Source organism: Leucopleurus acutus, assembly GCF_964270905.1.
Source record: "Leucopleurus acutus genome assembly, chromosome: 5".
NCBI classification, from domain to species: domain Eukaryota; kingdom Metazoa; phylum Chordata; class Mammalia; order Artiodactyla; family Delphinidae; genus Leucopleurus; species Leucopleurus acutus.
In genome coordinates this window covers 83,396,767-83,408,263 of record NC_139147.1, presented here as the reverse complement: position 1 = coordinate 83,408,263, position 11,497 = coordinate 83,396,767, and the positions used below count along the sequence as shown (strand labels likewise).

At 41.0% G+C, this 11,497-nt stretch overlaps 1 pseudogene across 1 annotated transcript; it reads left to right on the top strand.

The window, feature by feature from the left end:
- The first annotated feature begins 439 nt into the window (after window positions 1-439).
- Window positions 440-3,980, top strand: LOC309961771 (5-hydroxytryptamine receptor 3E-like; annotated as a pseudogene). Its single transcript has 3 exons — window positions 440-578; window positions 2,867-3,110; window positions 3,775-3,980. The product of its transcript is annotated as a 5-hydroxytryptamine receptor 3E-like (transcript).
- The last annotated feature ends 7,517 nt before the right edge of the window (window positions 3,981-11,497 follow it).

The following is an 11,497-nucleotide window of genomic DNA, read 5'->3' as shown; positions in this document are numbered from 1 at the left end:
CTGGCCTTGATGGGAAATGCCCAGCATCTGAATCACGGTGATCCTCTTCCCCCATTCTCCATCTCATCCCTGGGGGTGTAGGGTACAGAAGCAGCAGACAAACCCAGGCTTAAATCAAGTCCAGTTTCTGCCTCTTATTATCTATTTGACCTCAGAAATTTACTTCCTCTTATTGCACCTCAGTTAACTCATCTATTATATGAGGTTAAAAATAGTTTCTACCTGATAGAAGCTTGGGAGGATTAAATGAGGTAATCCATTTAAGGGGCTTAGATTATACCTGGCACATTTCAATGCTCAATAAATATTAGGTATCATTAATATCACAGGCTACCCTCAAGCTCCTGCCCTGGGACCCCTCTCATATAGAGAACACAAGAGTTCTCTCCCAATTCTCACACATTCTGTGTTGACTACAGGAAGGAGCCGTACTTTCATAATGGATTGCTCAGGGTTTGGCCAGCCTGGGGTGTATACCATTGCCCTGGATTCAGTGTTTGACAGGAAGGCCTTCCATCCAGCCACCAACTTCAGCACCCCCACCCATCTCCTTCACTATGTCCGCCATCCTAGATGAGGTGAGTACTGACCCCTCTAGCCCTCCTTAGTATCCTTAATCTTTTCCCAGCCCCTGGCAAGGCAGCCCCCAAAGCCCTTAACCACATTGCAGCCTCCTCCATCGTTCCTATATGGCATTTGCCTCATGGGGATCTCAAAGAAGCTCTGTCCGGTTCAGCAGGATGAGGTATTAGAGCACAAGGAAGATAATTTCTTTTCTTCTCACCCAGTGATTCTCTCTCCTGGCTGTACACCAGTGTCCAGGCTCCAGTTCCAGAGGTTCTGACGGGATAGAACCCAAGCATCAGTATTTTTTAAGCCCCTCAAGTGATTCTAAGATAGAGCCAGGGTTGAGAAGCACTGCTCTAATCCAATCCTGCCGTGAACTCACCTGCCCATGGCCTAACACTTCTGTTTTGATCAAGATTTTGTCCTTGACCTATAATGTTGGACTTGATCACAGTACAACTTTTATATACCTTGGGGGTTGATAAACAAAAATGGGTAGTGGGTGAGATGGACAGTCTTTGTACCAGCAACATGCTGGAAACAGGAAATTCTTTTGGCAGGATGAACAGCTACAGCTCTTGTCATTTCTGTGGCTGGAAACACTGTTTATTCCCTGCCTTCATTTACAGTCAGAATGGATTTTAAACAAAGATATAATGATTATGACCCTTTATGTACCCAAGAACATAACTTTGAAATGCATGAGAGAAAAATTTAAAAATCCACAATCATGGTGAAGGGCATCAATAAACTGCTTTCAAAAATCAAATCAAGGGCTTCCCTGATGGCGCAGTGGTTGGGAGTCCGCCTGCCGATGCAGGGGACACGGGTTCGTGCCCCAGTCCGGGAGGATCCCGCATGCCGTGGAGCGGCTGGGCCCGTGGGCCATGGCCGCTGAGCTTGCGCGTCCGGAGCCTGTGCTCTGCAACGGGAGAGGCCACAACAGTGAGAGGCCCGCGTACCGCAAAAAAAAAAAAAAAATCAAGTCAAAAAGAATAAACATATAGTGATTTTTAAGAAACTTGATTTAATAAACATATCAAACTTGGTACCAATGAACATGCATTGGTATTTTCTGACACAAATGGAATATTCCCCCAAACTGACCATACTTTGGGCCACAAAGAAGGAAAGGAAGGAAAGCAAAAATTATCTAGACCACAATCTCTTACTATAATACAAGAAAATAGAAACTACAAAAGATAGCCCCCACCCCCCAAAACCTTATTTCTTAGAAATTTAAAATTAAACTTCTAAATATGTTGGACTAAAGAGAAAATAAAACAACTAAGTAGAAACTAGAATGAAGAGCACTACATACAAAGGTCTATGAAATGTAGCCAAAGTATCAATATAACTCAGTGGAAAATTTCTATCTTAGATTCTTTAATTAGAAAATGAAGGGAAAAATGAAAGTAAATGAATTAAGTTTCCAACTTGAAAGCCCTGGTTGAAAGGAAGGAGAGTGGAGCGGAAGAATAGTCATGATCATCTAACCTTGCTCTCAAAGTGTAGTTCCCAGATGGGCAGCACTGGCTGACTGCACCACCTGGAAGCTTAGAAATGCACTTGATCTTGGGCCCCTCCTAGCGTGACTAACAATCCCAGGGTGCCCAAGACTGTGGAATTCTCAGAACATAGAACTTCACTAAATCCAAGAAAGTCTCGGGCAAAGCAGGATGAGTTAGTCACCCTACCTAGTGAATCAGAATCTGCAGTTCAACACAATGCCCAGGTGTTTTGTATGCACAGTGAGATTTGAGAAGTGCTGATCTGGTACAAATTTTTATTTAATGTGCATAGAGCTCTCTGTTCTGGCTGTGGTTCCACAAACTGCAGCTGCTGCCGTTGTAAATGCCCTGAGACTAGACAAGCCCCCCAGCCCACGGAATTGGATAATCCTTGAAAACAGTTTCCAGAGAAGGTTGCCAGCTTCGGAAAGGAGAGCTTGGAAAGGTCATCCCAGAGACAAGAAAGGATGGTGCGTGGCACCTGCCTAGGAGAGGACGACCACTAAGTCTCTTGGCTTCACCCAAGGGCTTGTTCAAGGTGTCCTTTCAGTAGAGACTGGTGAAAGGGGCCTGAAGACAGTTGAAACCACGTTAGAGACTAATACATAACACCTATAAACAGCATTACAGTCCACAAAATCCTTTCACATGCCTTATTTTATTAAATCCCACTACTACCCTTATTTCACACTAAGGAAATTCTAGTTCAGAGTTGATCTTTCAACTCTGAATCGCATTCCTTCTGCAGAAATGAGAGGATTTCTCTGATCACCGGTAATTTCACACAGAAGTGGGAAAGCAGAAGGATCAAAGTTTATGAAGAAATGGACACAAGGAACTTCAAGTCTATCTCTTACAGCATGGATGTGGATAAGACCCCAAAAGGCCTCCAGGCATATATAAATAATGAAGGTCGCATCAGGTATAAGAAACCCACGAAGGTGGTGAGGATCTGTAGCCTGGACATCTTCTACTTCCCCTTTGACCAGCAGAACTGCCCCCCCCCCACCTTCAGCTCATTTCTCTGCACAGGTGAGTTGCAGTAGAGTCTCAGGGGTGGGGGTGAGTGAGAGCAACCAATAAAGCAACAGAAAATAAAATATAAAGAAATTATGAGGGGCTTCCCTGGTGGCGCAGTGGTTGAGAATCCTCCTGCCAATGCAGCGCACACAGGTTCAAGCCCTGGTCCCGGAAGATCCCACGTGCCGCGGAGCAACTAAGCCCGTGCGCCACAACTACTGAGCCTGCACTCTAGAGCCCGCGAGCCACAACTACTAGAGCCCACGCGCCTAGAGCCCGTGCTCTGCAACAAGAGAAGCCACCGCAATGAGAAGCCCGCGCACCGCAACGAAGAGTAGCCCCCGCTCGCCACAACTAGAGAAAGCCCACGCGCAGCAGTGAAGACCCAACGCAGCCAAAAATAAATAAATAAATAAATTTATTTTTTAAAGAAAGAAATTATTAGTATATGGTGACCAACAGCAGCAAAATTTAAGGCTCTTTGGATGCTTAAATATTTTCCGTAAAAGCAGAACCCAAGTCTACCTTGTGCGTTTCCATCCCCAGCTCTTAGAAAATTTCGTGACATGTGGTAGGCACTCAAAAATATTTGTTGAATGAAAGGATGAAAGAAGAGAGTGCAGTTGAGTCAACAGGAGATTTTACCCTTGAAAAGTTATTTGGATCTTTCTTTCAGTGCGGAACATGTTGCTGGGCATGGAAAAAGAAGTATGGGAAATAGCAGACACATCCCAGGACATGGTTCAGACCCATGGAGAATGGGAGCTCCTGGGCATCAACGAGGCCACCCCAAAGATGTCTGTGGGCACCAACCTATATGATCAGATCATCTTCTATGGGAGCTCAGAGGCCCTTGTTTTTTCCTTCCTTGCTTGCTTGTAGAGTTGCCTACAATCTCTACCAAATGGTATCTCCCAAGTTTCAGGGTTTCTCAGTCTTACCACTTCTTCCAGAGGCCAGAACCCTCTTTTCTTGCCTGTCACACTGGATTGTCATCAAAGCTTTATCACAGGCAGAGGGATGCACAGATGATATTTTGAAACTATCAGTCCTGGACAGTTAACTTTTTACCCCAAAACATGACAAAGAGCCAGAGTTCTCTGCAAAATGATTTACCGGGACAAGTTAAGCAGACGGAGGAGGTAGGACTGCTATGCAGAAGACACAGAGGGGAGTCTAGAACCACAGGGGAGGGCTGAGGGAAGAGAATGCAGGAACAAAGAGGAATTCCTGTCTGAGAAGTTTTAATTCTCTTAGGCATTTTTAAATATGTACTTCTTACTTGTAGATCCTTTTATTCATCTTTTTCATTATCTTGTACTAATTTCATCTTAATACTCTCCTAATTTATTTTGTTTCATTTTATTCTTTTATTTTCTTTTAAAAAAAAATTTTTTAGATTAATTTGTTTATTTATTTTTGGCTGCTTTGGGTCTTCATTGCTGTGTATGGGCTTTCTCTAGTTGCGGGGAGTGGGGGCTACTCTTCATTGCAGTGCGTAGGCTTCTCATTGCAGTGGCTTCTCTTGTTGCAGAGCATGGGCTCTAGGTGCGCGGGCTTCAGTAGTTGTGGCATGCAGGCTCTAGAGCTCAGGCTCAGTAGTCGTGGCGCAGGGGCTTAGCTGCCCCACAGCATGTGGGATCTTCCCAGACCAGGCATCGAACCCGTGTCCCCTGCATTGGCAGGCGGATTCTTAACCACTGCGCCACCAGGGAAGCCCTATTCTTTTATTTTCTAAGTTGAATTCTCAATTAAAATATTCTTAGTCTTTCTATAAATTTTACTCTGACACAGTTTGAGCTGCATTCTATAGGTTTTATAATGAAGCGTTCTCCTCTTTATTACTTCCTAGACAGTTCATAATTTCAGTTTTTATTTCCTCCTTGATCTAAAAACTATTTAGGAGACTGTTTTTTTTTTTTTTTTTTTTTTTTGCGGTACGCGGGCCTCTCACTGTTGTGCCTTCTCCCATCGCGGAGCACAGGCTCCGGACGCGCAGGCTCAGCGGCCATGGCTCACGGCCCAGCCGCTCCTCGGCATGTGGGATCTTCCCGGACCAGGGCACGAACCCGTGTCCCCTGCATCGGCAGGCGGACTCTCAACCACTGCGCCACCAGGGAAGCCCTCTTTCTTTTTTTTTTTTTAATATTTATTTATTTTGGCTGCTCTGGGTCTTTGCTGTGGAACGCGGGATCTTCATTGTGGAACGTGGGATCTTTAGTTGTGGCATGCATTTGGGATCTGGTTCCCCGAACAGGGATCGAACCCGTGCCCCCTGCATTGGGAGCATGGAATCTAACCACTGGACCACCAGGGAAGTCCCAGGAGCATGTTTCTTATATCCATGGATAACCGGGTTTTGTTATTGTTACCTTTTCATTGTTAATTTCCAGTTTCTTGGATTATCATCACAGAGCATGGTCTTTAAATCAGAAACTTTTTGAATTTATAGTTTCTTTCTGGCCGGATTCATGATTGATTTTGCAACTGTTTCAGGACCCGACACAGCCAAATAAATAATTCTTTTCTTTAAAGAAAGTATATATTCCCTATTTATATGTACATCTATAAATAGAGCTTACTGATTGGATTATTCAAATCCTCTGTGTGTGTGCTAGAAGTATTTTATTCAATTTCTTTGAGTACTTGTAGTTTTTCTTTTATATACTTGACTGCTACCTCATATGATGCATAAAAGTGTATGGTTATTCCATCTTCTTCATGAATTGTCCCTGATTTTATCCTTAAATAACATCTGTTCAATGTGTTCTGTTCTATGTGTTCTGAACTTTATTTCCATTTGCATGACAATAATCTTGCCACTCTTGCTTTGGCCTGGTATCTTTGCATATTTATTTTACTAATTCTTGGTTAATTTTGGAAAGGTATTACACATACAAGGTACAAATATTAAAAGGTACAATAGAGTAAAACATGTCTCCCTTCTATCTTTGTTTCCAGCCACCTAGCTCTCCATTTTCTTGTGCATATTTCAGGGTACTTATTTCCCATCTTTCCTTGTCACTTTGTTTTTGGTGCATTTTATGTAAACAACATAAAGCTGCATTTTATTTAATTCAATATTGTCTTTTGATAGATGAATTCAGCCTTATTTACATTTAGAAAAAATACAGTTGGTTTTATTCCTTCCATACATTTTATGTTTATGATTTATATTCCTTGGTGTTGTTTTCTCTATTTTCCATTCCCTTACTTTGGCTGGCTTGGTCTAATTTCTATTAATTTTTTTTCCTCCTATAAATTTGAAGTCCTGTAATGCTTTTTAATTATGTTCATGCTGATCTTCCTAACAGTTATAATTAGACCAATATATTTCCATTAATTTCCAAAACTAAATTATTATGCTGATCCCCCATCAAGATGGGTTCTTTTTAATTTTTTAAAAAAATATTTTATTTATCTATGTTTTGGCTGCGCTGGGTCTTAGTTGTGGCATGTGGGGTCTTCGCTGAGGCTTGCGGGATCTTTCGTGGCGGCGCAGGCTCTTTGTTGTGGCATGCCACCTTCTCTCTCGTTGTGGCGCGTGGGCTTAGGCACCCCACAGCATGTGGGATCCTAGTTCCCCGACTAGCGATTGAACCCGCGTCCCCTTCATTGGAAAGCAGATTCTTTACCACTGGACCACCAGGGAAGTCCCCACCAAGATGTTTTATTTTAAGCAACATTCCTCTCCATCTAATCTTTTTCTGTTCTGGAGTTTCTCCTATACACAGGTTAGCACACCTGTCCTCCAAACTCTTTTTCTTCATTCCCTTGTTTCTTTGTAGTTTGGCTTTGTGTTACAACCAATCTTCTAGACAACTAATTCAGTTCTCAGTAGTGACCATTTCTACTCTTAGTTCATCTATTGAATGTTTTAATTAAAAACACTTTTCCTGGTGGCACAGTGGTTAAGAATCTGCCTGCCAATGCAGGGGACATGGGTTTGAGCCCTGGTCCAGGAAGATCCAACATGCCGCAGAGCAACTAAGCCCGTGTGCCACAACTACAGAGCCTGCGCTCTAGAGCCCGTGAGCCACAACTACTGAACCTGCGTGCCACAACTCCTGAAGCCCGTGCACCTAGACCCCGTGCTCTGCAACAAGAGAAGCCACAGCAACGAGAAGCCCGCGTACCACAACGAAGACTAGCCCCCACTAGCCACAACTAGAAAAAGCCCTCGCACAGCAATGAAGACCCAACACAGCCGAAAATAAATAAATAATTTTTTAAAAAACAATACTTTTCTTACTTTCATAAAGGCTTCTAAATATTCTGATCGCATACCCTAAACATTACCTTCTCTTTTTTTATCTTTTCTACCTCAGTAGGAGCCTCTGTCCTGAATATCCATCTTGGTCATTGAGATGGTTAATTTTATGTGTCAACTTGCCTAGGCTATGGAACCCAGTTGTCTGGTCAAATAATTGTCTGGATGCTGTTGTGAAGGTATTTTTATATGTGATTAACATTTACAGTCAATAGACTTTAAATAAAGCAAATTAACCTCCATAATGTGGGTGGGCCTCATCCAATCAATTGAAGACCTTAAGAGCAAAGACTGACATTTCTGATGAAGGAATTCTGCCTCAAGAGTGCAACATTATTTGTCAATTATACCTCAATAAAGAAGAATTTTTTTTTAAGAGTACAACGTAGAGACCCTGACTGAGTTTCCAGTCTCCTGGCCTGCCCTGCAGATTTCAAACTCAAGACTTCGACATCAACACCTTCCCAAACTTTCAACCTCTCAGGCTGTCCTACAGATTTAGCCCCTAGAATCACAAGAGCCAATTTCTTGGGAATTCCCTGGTGGTCCAGTGGTTAGGACTCCACACTTCCATGGCAGGGCGCACGGGTTCGATCCCTGGTCGGGGAACTAAGATCCCGCATACCACGCAGGGTGGCCAAAAAAAAAAAGAAAGAGCCAATTTCTTAAAATCTCTCTCTGTATATATTTTTTCCTCAGAATGTAAATATCCTGTTTCTCTATAATCCCTGACTAATAGAGTCATTCTTCCTGAGACTGAATCCCCTTAAGTAAATTGTCAATTTTCTTTGCCTGTTTATGATTTTGTATTCCCTCAGCACCTATATATGTCACATTGTAAGAGTCTTTTGAGCTAGAGCAAACCACCTTAACTGTGGACGGCCTGGAATAGACTGCTCTTATGAACCAGTGATGAAACAGTTTTATTCTGCTGAAGCACATGGAGGGTGCTTCTTAATTCCCAGGTCAATCTAGGACCAGGTAGCAATCCCCTTCCATCTGCAGGGACTGGAAATAATTAAACACATTAGTGTAGCTACCTCTCTCTCTCTCTCTCTCTCTCTCTCTCTCTCTCTCTCTCTCTCTCTCACACACACACACACACACACACACACACACACACACACATCAGGCAGGTCTGCCAACGACCATAGCAGCAAGCAGTTAGAGGCAGCTCTTCCCCAAGCTTCTACCTCTGGGATCCCCTCAGAGAACTGTAACGTTCTGATCTTCACAATCAATCAAAGAGAGGCAAGCTTTCTCCTTGCTACTGGTACATAGCACTCAACTGGGGCCCAGAGAGGGGAAACAAAGGCACACATTTGACCATCTCCCTTCTTGCCACTGTCTCACCTATTTTGACCCTCTTATTTTCCCTACAATCCCCTAGGATCTCAGGGGTTAGGTTTTTCCCTATGTCACATCATCATTCTTTCTAACTCTAGTTTCTTGACAAAATGACAGCATTATCTTCTCTAGACTATGAGAAAAACTCCTGATCTGACCAACCAGGCCTAGTCCTTAATATGCTAAAGAGGGATATAAAAATATATAGAAATTCCTTTCACTCTCAAACTGCCTATTATCTTGCTATATAATCACTTTCGAATGTAAGCCATTAAATGTTGCTTCATTCAAAACTTTTTTTTTCACAAACTGCAAACATATATAGAAAGGGAGAAAAGGAATCTACAAAGTAAAAGAGATTTAAGATGCATAACTTTAATCGTGATAAAATACCAAACAAACCTAAACTGATTCTAATAATTTGAAAAAACTTCCCATAGACCCAGATAGCTTCACTGGGGAATTTTGTCAAATATATAAAGAACAATTAATATCAATTCTACACAATCTCTTCCAGAAATTAAAAGCAGAGGGAACATTTCATAACTATTCTGTGAGGCCAGTGTTATGACCCAGATACTAAAATCAGACAAAGACATGGAATTCCCTAGTCATGTAGTGGTTAGGACTCCATGCTTCCACTGCTGGGGGCCCAGTTTCAATCCCTGGTGGGGGAACTAAATCCCACAAGCCGTGTGGCACAGCCAGAAAAAAAAAAAAAAGAAATGAAATGAAATGATATAAAATAAAATAAAATCAGACAAAGACATTATAAAAAACAAAACTACAGATCAATATCCCTTATGAATCTAAAAGCGAAAATTCTCAAACTACTAAAGTACTAACAAACTGAATCCAGCAACATATCAAGAGGATTATACACAAGTGGGATTTATCCCAAGAATACAAGGTTGATTTAATATTGAAAGTACATTAATGTAGGGCTTCCCAGGTGGCGCAGTGGTTAAGAATCCGCCTGCCAATGCAGAGAACACGGGTTCCAGTCCTGGTCCGGAAAGATCCCACATGCCGCGGAGCAACAAAGCCCGTGGGCCACAACTGCTGAGCCTGCGCTCTAGAGCCCGTGAGCCACAACTACCGAAGCCTGCGTGCCTAGAGTCCGTGCTCCGCAACAAGAGAAGACACCGCACTGGGAAACCCGCGCACCGCAACGAAGAGTAGCATCCGCTCACTGCAACTAGAGAAAGCCTGCACACAGCAACGGAGACCCAGTGCAGCCAAAAATAAACAAATAAAAATAAATAAATAAATTTATTTTTTAAAAAAACAACGAAGGGCAAAACCCACATGATTATTTCAACAGATGCAGACAAAGCATTTGACAAAAATCCAACACCTTTCATTATAAAAAAATCAACAAACTAAAAATAAAAAGGAAATTCTTCAATCATTAGATAAAGGGCATCTATGAAAAACCTGCAGCTTTCATCACACTAAATAGCAAAACACTTAATCTTTCCCCCCTAAAATTGGGAACAAGATAAGGATGCCCATTCTTTCCACGTCTAGTCAACATTGTACTGAATGTTAGCCAGGACAATTGGCAAGAAATATAAATAAAAGGCATCCAGATTGGAAAGGAAGAAGTAAAACTATATTTGCAGATGACAGGATCTTATAAATAGAAAATCTGAAGGAATCCACTAAAACATCTATCAGAACTAATAAATAAGTTCAACAGGATCATAAGATGCAAGATCAGTATACAAAAACATTCTATTTATATACATTAGCAATAAACAACCTGAAAATAAAATTAAGAATTATAAAAAATAAGACATTTAGGTAAACTTAACAAAAGAAGTACAAGATTTGTATCTTGAAAACTATAAAACATTGCTAAAAAAAATTAAAGAGGATCTAAATAAATGAAAAGATATACCATGTTCAAGATTTGGAAAAACTTAATATTGTGCAGATGGCAATACTTCCCAGATTGACCCACAGATTCAACGTAATCCCTATCAAAATCCTGCATTTTTTGCAGACATTGAGAAGCTTATTCTAAAATTCATATGGAAATGCAAGAGACTCAAAATAGCCAATATAATCATGGAAGAGAAGAACCCAATTGGTAGACTTACACTTTCTGATTTCAAAACTTACTACAGACTACAATAATCAAGATAGTGTCGTACTAACACAAGGATAAACATATAGATCAATGAAATAGAATTGGGAGTTCATAAATAAACCCTAACATTTATGATCAATTAATTTTTACAAATGGACCAAGGCAATTCAATAGGGAAAAGAATCTTTTCTTTTTTTCAGCAAATGGTGATGGGATAACTAGAGATCAACATGCAAAAGAATGAGTTTGGATCCCTATCTCACACCATACACAAAAATTAACTCAAATCATATCTTTAGACCTAGATGCAAGAGCTAAAACTCTTAGAAGAAAACATAGGAGTAAATCTTCATGATCTTAGGTTGGGCAATGATTTCTTATACACGACACCAAAAGCACAAATGATAAAAAAGATAGATAAATTGATTTCATCAAAATTGAAAACTTTTGTACTTTAAAAGAATCATCAAGAAGCGGGGGAAAAAGAGCCCACAGACTGGAAGAAAATATTTGAGGGTCGTACATCTGTATCCAGAAAACATAAAGAACTCTTATAACCCAAAAATAAATAGACAAATAACCAATTTAAAAAGGAGCAAATAATAAATAGCAGAGGGAACTCTGCTCAATACTCTATAATAACCTAAATGGGAAAAGAATTTGAAAAACAGTAGATACATGTATATG